General features: G+C 41.1%; 1 long non-coding RNA gene across 1 annotated transcript in view; it reads left to right on the top strand.

Moving 5' to 3' along the window:
• The first annotated feature begins 6,375 nt into the window (after positions 1 to 6,375).
• Positions 6,376 to 12,640, top strand: part of LOC148150637 (uncharacterized) — a 364,395-nt gene continuing 358,130 nt past the window's right edge. The window contains exon 1 of the long non-coding RNA XR_015751935.1: positions 6,376 to 6,477. This is a non-coding gene — a long non-coding RNA (uncharacterized LOC148150637). The remainder of the gene's footprint in view (positions 6,478 to 12,640) is intronic.

Genomic DNA, 12,640 nt, shown 5'->3' with positions numbered 1-12,640 from the left:
TGCAGAGCCCACAACCTGTCTCTGTATGTGAACAAGATGAAAGAGTTGGTTGTTGACTTCCGGAGGGCACAGAGCGATCACTCTCCACTGGACATTGACGGCTCCCCCGTGGAGATTGTGAAGAGCACCAAATTTCTTGGCGTACACGTAGTGAAGAATCTCACCTGGACCCTCAACACCAGCTCCATAGCCAAGAAAGCCCAGCAGTGTCTCTACTTTCTGCGTAGGTTGAGGATAGCTCACCTCCTGGGCCCCACCCTCACCACATTCTACGATGGGTTCATTAAGAGTACCCTGAGCTGCTGCAGCACTGCCTGGTTCGGGAATTGCACTATCTCTGCTTGTAAGACTCTACAACGGATAGTGAAGACAGCTGAGAAGATCATCGGGATCTCTCTTCCCTCCATTACAGACATTTTCACCACATGCTGCATCCAAAAGGCTAAGAGCATTGTGAAAGACCACAGACACCCCTCACTTAAACTCTTCTCCCTCCTGCCATCTGGCAGAAGATATCGGAGCATTCAGTCTCTCATGGCCAGACGGTGTAACAGTTTCTTCCCTCAAGCCACCAGGCTCCTTAATATAGTGTGATCTGATTCTTTCCATCTGAAATCCTTTGCATGACTTTGAAATGCTGGCAGAAAAATATCTATTATTTATCATCCCTCTATTGCACTCTAACTTGTGTGTTTTGCACTTCTTATGCACTTTATGGCAAATACGATTGTGTATCTTGTGCTGTCCATGTAGCACCCTCGGTCCTGGAGGAATGCTGTCTCATTTTTACTGTATCGTTGTATATAGTAGAAATGACAAATAAAAAGCTACTGTCCCTCTCTCTCTGTCTCTCTCTCTCATCTCTCTCTGTCTGTCTGTCTCTCTCTCGCTCTCTCTCTCTCTCTATTACTCTCTCTCTCAAGTTGTTTTCAACAAATTAAATGAGTAGGCCAATGCATTGCAGGGGCAGTACGAAATGGATAAGTGTGACACTGCCCACTTTGGTAGGAGAAACAGAATGGTAGAGTTTTACTTAAATGATGAAAGATTGGGAAAGGTTGATGAACAAAGGGTATTTGAGTGTTCTTGTACATTAGTCAATGAAAGTAGATGGGCAGCAAGCAGTTAGTAAGGTAAATGGTACATTGATCTTTATTGCAGGAGGAGTTGAGTAGAAGGGCAAGGAAATCTTACTACAGGTGTAAAGGGCCTTGGTGTTTTGATCTCCTTACTGAAGAAAGGATATACTTGCCATGGAGGGATTGCGGTTTCACAACACTGATTCTTCAAGTGGCAGTTTGCCATGCGAGGAGAGATTGGGTTGACTGGGCCTGTTTTCATTGGAGAATGAGATCGGCTCTCATTCAAGCATGTAAAATTCTGGCAGGGCTGGGCAGGTTGGACACAGGTGTGGTGTTTCCCCTAGCCTGAGGTCGCGGTCTCAAGATGTACTGTCGGCCATTTTGGACTGAGTTGAGGAGAAATTTTGTCATTCTCAGGATGGCAAACTTGCAGAATTGTCTACAACAGAAAGCTGTGGAGCCCACGTTGCTAAATATTCTTAAGAAGGAAATAAATAGATTTCTAGAGGCTAAAGGTGTCAAGGAGACAGCAGGAGTGGACTATTGATATAAAGAATCAGCCATGATTATGTTGAATGGTAGAGTGGGTTCAATGGGCTGAAGAACCTCCTGCTGTTTCTATTCCCTTTGTTTTTGTGCAGAGTATAGGGCAAGTCAAGGTGAACAATAAACATTTGTGTCACTAGCAACATCCACCTCTCAAGAATGCATTAGTGTATTTGGGGATAACAAGAGCAGTGTGCGGCAGTTCTTTTCTTAACACTTCTGCATTTGATTCACTGAGAATATCTTCCACCTTCATCTGAAGTTCCTCGTTCATGAACTGTGAGCAGTCTCACATGGTACCTGCGTTCATAGGACTACATGGAAGGCCAGCTTCTTGTCAATCTTTCACAGGAAGATCTGCAAACTCTCTTGGAGATGGGATTGATTTCTGGTCGATATCACAGTCAGCCTTGAAATGATTCAGTTCAGGATAGTGGCCACTTTCATTGTGACTGTTCCATGGTGGTGACATGAGCCTGATGATCTGTAGAAAGATGGCCAACCATATGTGCAAGGACAGCTTCATCCAAGGAGTTCTGTGCTACCTGGACAAGCATTGTTGAGATTAATAATGTGGGCTCCACAGCTTTCTGTTGTAGACAATTCTGCAAGTTTGCCATCCTGAGAATGACAAAATTTCTCCTCAACTCAGTCCAAAATGGCCGACAGTACATCTTGAGACCGCGACCTCAGGCCAGGGGAAACACCACACCTGTGTCCAACCTGCCCAGCCCTGCCAGAATTTTACATGCTTGAATGAGAGCCGATCTCATTCTCCAATGAAAACAGGCCCAGTCAACCCAATCTCTCCTCACATGGCAAACTGCCACTTGAAGAATCAGTGTTGTGAAACTGCAATCCCTCCAGGGCAAGTAAATCCTTTCTTCAGTAAGGAGATCAAAACACCAAGGCCCTTTACACCTGTAGTAAGATTTCCTTGCCCTTCTACTCAACTCCTCCTGCAATAAAGATCAATGTACCATTTACCTTACTAACTGCTTGTTGCCCATCTACTTTCATAATAATGGTTATGGGGAGACAGCAAGAGATTGGGGTTGAGAAACATCTCAGCCATGATGGAGCAGATGCGATGGGTTGAATGGCCTAATTCTGCTTCTTTAACTTATGGTCTTATGGCCAATGTCTTTGGTAATTCTGCCTCAGTCTTCCTTTCTCCACATGCTGTTGTTCCTCTTCTTCCATAATGGTGGCAGAGCTATGGCCACAGCAAATGTCACGCATTCTACTGAGGTGTGCTGAGTAACAGGAATGATGCGAGATGGAGGGGGAGAAAGAGAGAGAGAGAGAGAGAGAGTTGGGACTGTTATATTGTGAGGACCGTGGGAGGGGACAGTGTTATGAGGGGTATGGGTTGGTGCTGGTCGACTGCGGCTATGGTTAAATCCAAGTCTTAGTGAAAATAGCCTGTGAAATAAATGGTTGAAAATGGGGAGTGTTTGGGTGTGTTAAAGATCTTTTCACCCTTTGGCCTGAAGCAGGTGCCTTTGGGTATAGTTACGTTGTATTGTCTCACCTTCACCCTGCTGTGTATTGTAGGGATGTAATGAGTGAATGATATCTTTATGCAAAAGATCCGTGTGGGGCTTGGGTATGCTACCATTAAAAAGATCAAAGAAACTCACGTCTAAAGCATTGATGACACATCTATGGTGTGTTGTGCAGAACATATGCGTCAACAATATTTTCTCGTGCTATAATGTAATAGTGTCAGACAGCTCAGGATGGCGACAGGATTCAAAGCTGAAACATTTGGTGTGATTCTTCACCTTTGGTCAGCAAAAGATCCATAGCACAGTTTGTTTTAAAGCGTTGTAGATGCAACGGTACAGTCAATAGAAGATCCAACAGCGTACACAAATGAAATGCCGACACAATGGGCCGAAGGGTCTTTTTCTATGTTGTAGAATCTATGATTCTCAACCGACTGATAATTGTCAGATGAATTTCAATCTTATCTTGATGACACAAATTCAGAAAATGGAGACAACAGTATTCTGCTCAGGTTGACAACTACAAAATGGTGATATCCTTAACTTTATGTAATTTGGTGTCTAGCCTGAAAATACTTGTCAGGAAACCAATATTATACAGAATGTGACTATGTGTAAATTGGCCAGAATCTTGGTTATAGGAGAAATATTTTGAAATCTGTCTCAATTCTTTCACTTTTGTTTAATACTGTTTATTGCAGCTACTTTGTTGTTTTTGGCATTGATTGAAATATAACTAAAAGCTTATGGTCAAAAGTTCTGCCACAGCACATATGAAAAGCATAAATATATTTACACGTTTATTTCTAAGGTATCCCCATGTCACTTTAGGAACCTATAAAACTAAGAAGTTGTGGGCAGCAGTTTAAATGCCATTTGAAGACCATCTGTGATTGAAAAGCAGATGTTCATCTTAAACAATTGGTGATTCAGGTTTGAAATATAAAATCGCAGTATTTAGGTAACTGGAAGCAACTCCAGTCTATAACATTACAGGTATTATTTATTTTTCAAGATTTACAATCTATGATGTCATTCAACTTGTCTTGGGTCAGGGGGGATATATAACCCATCAAAGTCTACAATTCCAGACCTGAGTCAACCGGACACTGTACTTGCTATGAAATACTTCCGACCGAGTGATGCCTTTTCCTTTTTGCCTTCATAAAAGACTTATGAGTTTGTTAAGATTTAAAATACATCTATCTGTAAGTTTAATTAAATTGCTTGGAATCAGAAATGGTTGCCTAACAGGAATTTGTGGGTAGAGAATTTATCCATCTTAGCTTTGCTTAAGGAATCCTGAAGGAATTGGAATAACTAATGGTTGGAAAACATCAAACACTCCTCCAAAAACAAAACTTGTTGTGAAAGCTATTTTAATTGACATATTTAATAATAATGATAATGTCACTCACGCTGCATAGCTTCACAGACTGAATATTATTTAGGAGGAAAACAGTTCAAATCCTGAATTTTATAACATCTACATTGACTTCTACCTTTGATAAATTTGAATGCAACACAAGATGGTGCTAAAGCTAAAATGTGACTTTGGTTAAATTTAACAATGTAAGTGAGCAATAATTCTTTTTGACCAGAGATTGTGTTCTTACAACCGGTCAGTAATAAAATCAGAAACACGAATAAAAGGCAATTTAAAGATTGGATTGCATAGTGATTCTGCAACTTGACTTTCTCAGCAGAGATGTATATTGGGAGCTTCGAGTATGCAACTAATGATTTTCTGTTTATTAATTGTAATGCATTGGAAATCATTGACTGTATACCCTTGGTTTCCTAAATGTGTTTCCCAGAGACACCAGCCCCGATGCAGGATTTCAGAGATTTCAAAAATGTAAATGCACTTATTGTAATGAGGTCAACTAGGTGGACCACATAGAATACGAGTTTTCTGATTTGGCCTGTTAATCTGATCTAATCAGGGAGCCCTGGCTGACAGATGAGAACAAGAAGGTCAGACATTCTGACAGCTGGCTCTGAGGGAGCTGGATCACTGTCAAGGAGTTTTGATGTGTAAATAAAACATGACTCGGTGACAGGATACTGGCCTCTGTGGGATTATTTCACTCAGTATCACGAATGATTTATATTTGATTAACACCTTTCACATGACCACTGGCAGACATTAGCCAGAAGCACTATGAGAGTTTTGAGAATGCTTCCAACACGGGAAAAAGAAGTAACAGTGAAAATACTTAGGCGCTGAAGTTTCGGTTGGAGTATTCTCATTGAGGTAAAAACAATGACTGCAGATGCTGGAAACCACATTCTGGATTAACGGTGCTGGAAGAGCACAGCAGTTCAGGCAGCATCCAAGGAGCAGCAAAATCGATGTCTCGGGCAAAAGCCCTTCATCAGGAATAAAGGCAGAGAGCCTGAAGCGTGGAGAGATAAGCAAGGGGAGGGTGGGGGTGGGGATGAAGTAGCATAGAGTACAATAGGTGAGTGGAGGAGGAGATGAAGGTGATAGGTCAGGGAAGAGAGGGTGGAGTGGATAGGTGGAAAAGGAGATTAGACAGGAAGGACAAGTCCGGACAAGTTATGGGGACAGTGCTGAGCTGGAAGTTTGGAACTAGGGTGAGGTGGGGGAAGGGGAAATGAGGAAACTGTTGAAGTCCACATTCTCATTGCCCATCGTAATGTGAGGTGAACAAATTCCCCAGGTACAGGGCATAAATGGCTGTAAGTAATTTATACCATTACACTGGGTAACTGAGGAAAGCTATCAGAGTTTATTTAAAAGATTATTTCATGCAATGTTGGTGTCACTGGCAAAGCAGAATTTATTTCCCAAACCCTTGAAAATAAATGGCTTATTAGACTACTTCAGACGTCAGTTAAGAGTCAACTACATTGTTGTGGATTTGGATTTATGTGTGGTTCAGCCAAGGTAACGGTATCAAATCTCCTTCCCTAAAGGATGTAAGCCAACCAGATGGCTTCATGACAATTGATGTTCATGTCCTGGTCACCATGACTGAGATTAGTTATGAATTCCAGATTTTATTAATTAGATTTAAATTCCACCAACTGCTAGAGCTCTGGATTGGCGGACCAGTGACATTACTAATATTTTCCTGTCTCTCCAAGGAGTTAAGAGAGACATGAAGCTTCTCAAGCTCAGGGCAGTCCTAGTTAATCTGCTGCCATTGATACTGAGAACAGAGGAGGAGAAAACAGAATATGAAATCAATTGACCACACAGGCTTGACTTCAGAAACACAGTTTTCCTTTAGCATTTTCCATCATGCTGATGCAGATGGAGAGAGTGGGCGAACTTGGCAGGGAATTGTGGTTTTGATTGAGAAGACAAGGTAAGCTTTTATCTTAAGATAATCCTGGACAAAATATACAGTGGCAGTCAGTGAGGATGGGTTGCTAGTGTGTTGGATGGTAGCAGAGAAGTTTGTTGTGACAAGATGAATAAGCCTCAGTGAAAGAGACTGGGGATGGTTCAGTGAAAAGACTAAATAAACACAGCAAGAAAGTTAGAAAGTTTTAATGGGGGATAATGACAAGGACTTTACTAATAAAGTTACCATTCTTTATGGACAATTAAAGGAATTTAAAAAAAAATACAGATTAAATTGCCTTATTGATTGCTTTTAAGATGAAGAATGAGTTTTGTTTTCAAATTGGCAGGCAGACAACCTATGTTTTATACAATCTAACCTCCAAAATTGTTTGTGCCTAAGGGATATACTGGAAAGTTAAAATTGAATGTTTCTTTTTTACCTTGGAAGACTTGTCAGGAAAACTTTGAGCAGATCCCAAACCGATATCTTTGACCTGGTCTGATTTGCAGAATTAGCCAATTTTTCCCTAACCAATCATTCAGCACTAGATTTACCCCTCCATTCAAAAGTCTGCTTCTAGAGGGGACAAGTAAATGGTGTCAGATCCCTGGTCTGAGACATGTGTTGAATGGCTTCCAGCCCCGAGAAGTTTATTTCTAGATTTAAAGAAACGTTACACCCCTAACTAATGCAAAGTATTGCCTGTTGATCATTGTTCCATTCAAGAAATGAGTGAGACAAGCCAGAAAACTATACACAAGTTAACATGAAATTTAGCATTGGGAAAATGCTGGAATCCACTATTAAGTATGTAATAGCAGGACATTTGGAGAATCATATTTTAATTAAGCAGATTCAACATGGTTTTATGAAGGTGCAGTTGGGTTTGACAAAATTATTAGAGGATGTATCAAGCAGTGTAGATATAGGAGAGTTACTAGACATTTCAATTTCCCCAAGGTATAAGAACAATCCTAGCAATTATGGACCAATTAGCTAAACTTGATTGGTGAGAAAGACTTTAGAAACATTTATTCTGGATAGAATTAATAGCCACATGGACAACAGTGGATGGATTAGAAAGAGTTGGCATGGATTTCTAAAGGGGAGATTGTGTTTAATTAAGTTGCTGGGGTTTCTTGAAGAGGTAACAGAAAGGCTTGATGAGGGTAACAGCAGTAGATGTTTTATAAAATGGATTTCCAGAAGGCATTTGATGCAATGCCACACAACAGACTTTTGAGGAAAGTTATACATCATGGAATATAAGTTTCAGTAACAACATGGATAAAAAATTGGCTGAGTGGATATTTTACAGGCTGGAGAGAGGTTCGTAGTGGAGTTCCCTGGTATTAGGATATTGCTTTTCTCTATATATGTTAATGACTTAGATCTTAGTGTGCAGGACTCAATTTTAAAGTTTGCAGGCGACACAAAACTTGGAAGAATTTTAAACTGTGAGGGCAACAATGCAGAATGCCAAAAGGACATTGTCAAATTGATGGAGTGGATGGATATGTGGCCATTTAAATTCAAAGCAGCCAAATGTGAGGTGATGCACTTTGGTAGGAAGAACATTAAAAGTCAATATGAAATAGGGGGCACAATTCTAAAAAGAGCAGCGGAATCTGAGTGCACATGTACAAAAGAATCATTGAAGCTGGCAGGATAAGTGGAGAGAGCAGTTAAAAAAATACACAGCATGAGGTGTGTTGAACTTGTACAAGATACTTGTTTGACTTTAGCTGGAGTACCGTGGACAGTGTAAGTAACAAATTATAGGAAAGATGTGAATGCTTTAGAGAGCATGCAAATACAATTTGCAAGAATTTTTCCAGCAATGAGAAACTTCAGTTAGCAAGATAGATTGAAAAAGTTGGGACTGTTCTCCTTGGAGAGAAGAAGGCTGAGAGGAGAGTGTGTAGAGGTTTTCAAACTCATGAGCAGGCTGGACAGAATAGATAGGGAAAAGCTTTTAAAAGGAACAAGAATAGGAAAGCATAGATTTGAAATGATGTGCAATAAAGCAAGAATGCTGTGAGAAAACAACTTTTTCACACAGCATGTAGTTAGGTTATGGAATGCACAGCCTGGAAATATGATGGAGTCAGGTTTAAATGAGGCGTACAAGAGAGCATTGGATGATTATTTGGATTGAAATAGTGTGCAAGTGTATGGGGAAAATAGGCAGGAGATTGGCACTGGGCAATGATATTCATTTGAAGAGCTGAAGTGGGCACAATAGACCAAATTATCTCCTTTTGTTATGTTACATTTTGTGATTTGGTGATAGCTATTTGAACGAAGAAACGTTTGGCAGGTGGAGAACAATGTGGGGAAATTGGAAGGATGGAACAGCAAAATATTTAAATGGAGAGTAATTCCAGAATGCACTGTTAATGAGGAATTGAGCTGTTCCTGTTTATGAATTACAAAAGATTGGCATACAGGTAAACAAGTAATCTGAATGAATGACTTTTCTCAAAGGGAATAGAATATAAAAATATGGAGGTTTTGCTAAAGCTGTCAGAACACAGCTGGGCTAAAATGAGTATTTTGGGAGCCCTTATCTAAGGAAAGCTGTGCTGTTTTGGAGGCAGTCCTGAGAAGGTTCATTAGGTTGGAACCAAATATAGAGGGACTGCCTTAGGAGGAGATATTGAGTAGGTTGGGCCTGCGATTTTTGGAATAGAGAAGAATGAGGTGTGCCCTTTTATTGAAACATGCATGATTCTTCGGGGATTTGACAGAGTAAATGCAGAAAGGTTATTTCCCCTTGTGGGAGAGTCCAGGACCAGAAGACAAAATCTCAGAATAAAGGGTTGAGCATTTCATGCAGAGATAAGGACTAATTTCTTCTGTCAGAGGGTGGTGAATTTGTGGCCTGGCATTCATTACGTTTCAGAGAGAATTATAGAATCCCTACAGTTCAGGTAGTGAATTCCACAGATTCACAAAACTTTCAGACAAGTCAGTTTCTCCTCAGCTCTGTTTTAAATCTGAGGAAGGGTCACTCAACCTGAAATGTTAACTCTGATTTCTCTCCACAGATGCTGCCAGACCTGATGAGCTTTTCCAGCATCTCTATATTTGTTTCTGATTTACAGCATCCACAGATCTGTCAGTTTTATTCGGTGAATTTGTGGAATTATTTTCCATAGACAGCTGTTAAGGTTGGATCATTCAGTATATTCACTGCTCAGATTGACAGATATTAATCAGTAAGGAATCAAGGATTATGGGGAAAGGCAGGAAAGTGGATTTGAGGATTATCAGATTAGCTATGATGTTGTTGAATGGTATAGCAGACTGGACGGGGCTGATTAGCTTAGTTCTGCTCCTTTGTTTTATGGTCTTAAGGCTGGGCCTATATTTATTGGTATTTAGAAAAATGAGGTGGAATCTCATTGAAAAATTCTGCAGGAGTTGGCTGGGCAAATGTTGAAAGGATGTTTTCTGTATCAGGACAATCTGAATTATTTCTGAATAAGGCATCCCCCATGAAAGCTGTGATTGAGTTTTTTTTATTCATTCACTCACAGGATGTGGGCATTGTTGTCTCGAACAGCATTTATGGCCCATCCCTATGTTAGTAAGCTGCCTTCTTGAACTGTTGTAGTCCATGTGCTATACATACAATCCTGTCAGGGAGGCAATTCCAGGATTTTGACCCAGCGTCACTGAAGGAATGGCAATATATTTCCAAGTCAGGATGATTAGTGGCTTGGTGGGGAACTTGCTGCTGCTGGTGTTCCCAGGTATCTGCTGCTCTTGTCCTTCTAGATGATCAAGGTTTTGGCTTTGGAAGACACTGCCTAAGGAGTAAGTGAGGACTGCAGATGCTGGAGATCAGAGCTGAAAATGTGTTGCTGGAAAAGCGCAGCAGGTCAGGCAGCATCCAAGGAGCAGGAGAATCGACGTTTTGGGCATGAGCCCGTGAAGAAGGGCTCATGCCCGAAACGTTGATTCTCCTGCTCCTTGGATGCTGCCTGACCTGCTGCGCTTTTCCAGCAACACATTTTCAGCACTGCCTAAGGAGTGTTGAAGAATTTCTGCAGTGCATTGTGTAGATAGTGCACATTGTTGCTACTGAGTGCTTGCAGTGAATGGACTGATTGTTATGGATGTAGCACCAATCAAGTGTGCTGTTTTGTCCTGCATGGTGTCAAACTTCTTGAGTGTAATTGGAGTTGCACCCATCCAGGAAAGGGGTGGTGGCGGGGGGGGGATGTTGGTGGTGGTGGGGGAGTTTTCCATCACACTTCAGATTTGTGCCTTACAGATGATGGATAGGCTTTGTGATATCAGGACATAAGTACTCATTATAAAATTCATAGCTTCCAACTTGCTCTTGTATCCGCTATATTTATATGGCTAATCCAGTTGAGTTTCTGATCAATCGTAACATGCTGGAAGTTGATATTGGGGGATTCAGTAATGGTGATATAATTGAATATCAAGTAGCTATGGTTAGATTCTCTCTTTTTGGCCACCTACATGACGTGAGTATTACCTGCCACTTGTTAACCCTAGCCTGGATATTGTCCAAGTCTTGATGTATTTGAACATGGACTGTTTCAATATCTGAGGAGTCTTGCATGGTGCTGAACATTGTGCAATCATCAGCAAACATCCCCACTTCTGACCTTATGATTGAGGGAAGTACAAGTTTCTTCTCTTAGAAAGCAATTAATCTTTGGAAATGTCTATCCAGATAGCTGTGGAGGCTGGGCTGTTGAATATATTTAAGACAGATTTAGGTAGATTTTTATTCTACATGTGAGTCAAGGGTCACTGGAGTCAGACAGAAAACTATAGTTGAGATAACCAATGATTCTACTGAATGCTAAACGCATGTTCAAAGTGCTGAATGCTTTATTCCTGCACCTATTTCTTACGTTCTTAATGTAGGCAGCTCATTACATCTTATTTCACTCCTCAGTCCCACAGCAATCTTGGAAGCGTCACGATGACAGATCAAACTCTGAAAATACCATGGAAAATTTTAACTTTTAACTCCAAAACTTGTTTTACAAAAGGAAAGCTGCTGTAGCCAAAAGTGAATGCAAGTGTAAATTCAGTAGCTGTCTGGTAAAGTCTTGTGTGGAACCCATGGAGTGTCATATTTGGAGAGCTTCAAGGAGTCCTCAAACAGAGGTGCAAATATGATTGGAGGAGATAACAGGAAGGATATTTATTTCTTGCACTCTCCATGGAAAGCCACTCTTTGCAGAATTTTTTGTGTATTGCCCTTCCAGAAATATTCAATAAAAGTGACGTTAAAAACCCTCTGTATATGTTAGCAATCTGGCATCCTAGTATGTGCATTCTGTGTTAGGAGGGTCACAGTTCTAAGAACAGCTGTTTAAGCACACCTGAACTGCAGGTCAAGAAAGGACAATGCTCTCTGACACCGGTGTCAGTCAGTTACTGTCAAAAGGAATCAGCACAAAAGAAGTTCAATCAACCTGAAAGCTGAGGATCTCAAAATTGACTTCATCCAACACCAAAGCCATTGGTACAATCACTGCAATGGTTGCCACATTCAGCAATCCACTCTTCATGAGCAATTTACAGACTGATCTGTGTCTTTTTTTTAAACTGCTTTCTTCTTGGGCTCACCTTTTTTTTTCTTATTTATGCATACGTAAGTTGTGTTACTATTTTTTATCATGTTTAGTAATGAATAAGCCCACTCTTTTTGTTAATTTGAGAAGGTCTGGTCAAATGAGCTCCTTTTAAAGCTTAAGTTCATTCGGGTCCAGGAGAGAGGTATCCACAAGGTAAAAGATCCTCTTACTCCTATTCTAGATGGTACCAGCACAGTAGATAATGTTCAGGCTCATCAGAGCCCATCCACTCCGGGGGCATTATTTTCTCCACATACTTTTCTTTCCTTCCTTTTCTCTTCATCTTTGAGGCCAGAGTGGTAATGGAGGGGCAGTAGCTGCAATGTCAGTGGCTTGGATTGAGACTGCTGGCAGCGGTGATGGTGCCCTGGATTATGGACTCCTGGTGGCAGTAGTCCTGCAGCCTGGATTTCTGGTGTGGTAGGCCCAGAGCTTGGACTCTTGGCAGTGGTGGTGCCAAGAGCAAGGACTCCTTACGGTAGTAGCCCTGGAGCCTGGACTCTAGGTGGTAGCGGCAAGGTGGTTATGGTGGCAATTGGTGTCACCAGAGT

The sequence above is a fragment of the Chiloscyllium plagiosum genome, unplaced genomic scaffold, assembly GCF_037043375.1.
Source record: "Chiloscyllium plagiosum isolate Xiang-an unplaced genomic scaffold, Cpla_swu_hap1 HiC_scaffold_3, whole genome shotgun sequence".
In the NCBI taxonomy this organism is placed as follows: Eukaryota; Metazoa; Chordata; class Chondrichthyes; order Orectolobiformes; family Hemiscylliidae; genus Chiloscyllium; species Chiloscyllium plagiosum.
The sequence above is the reverse complement of the archived record's forward strand: the minus strand, read 5'-3'. Positions and strand labels throughout refer to the sequence as shown.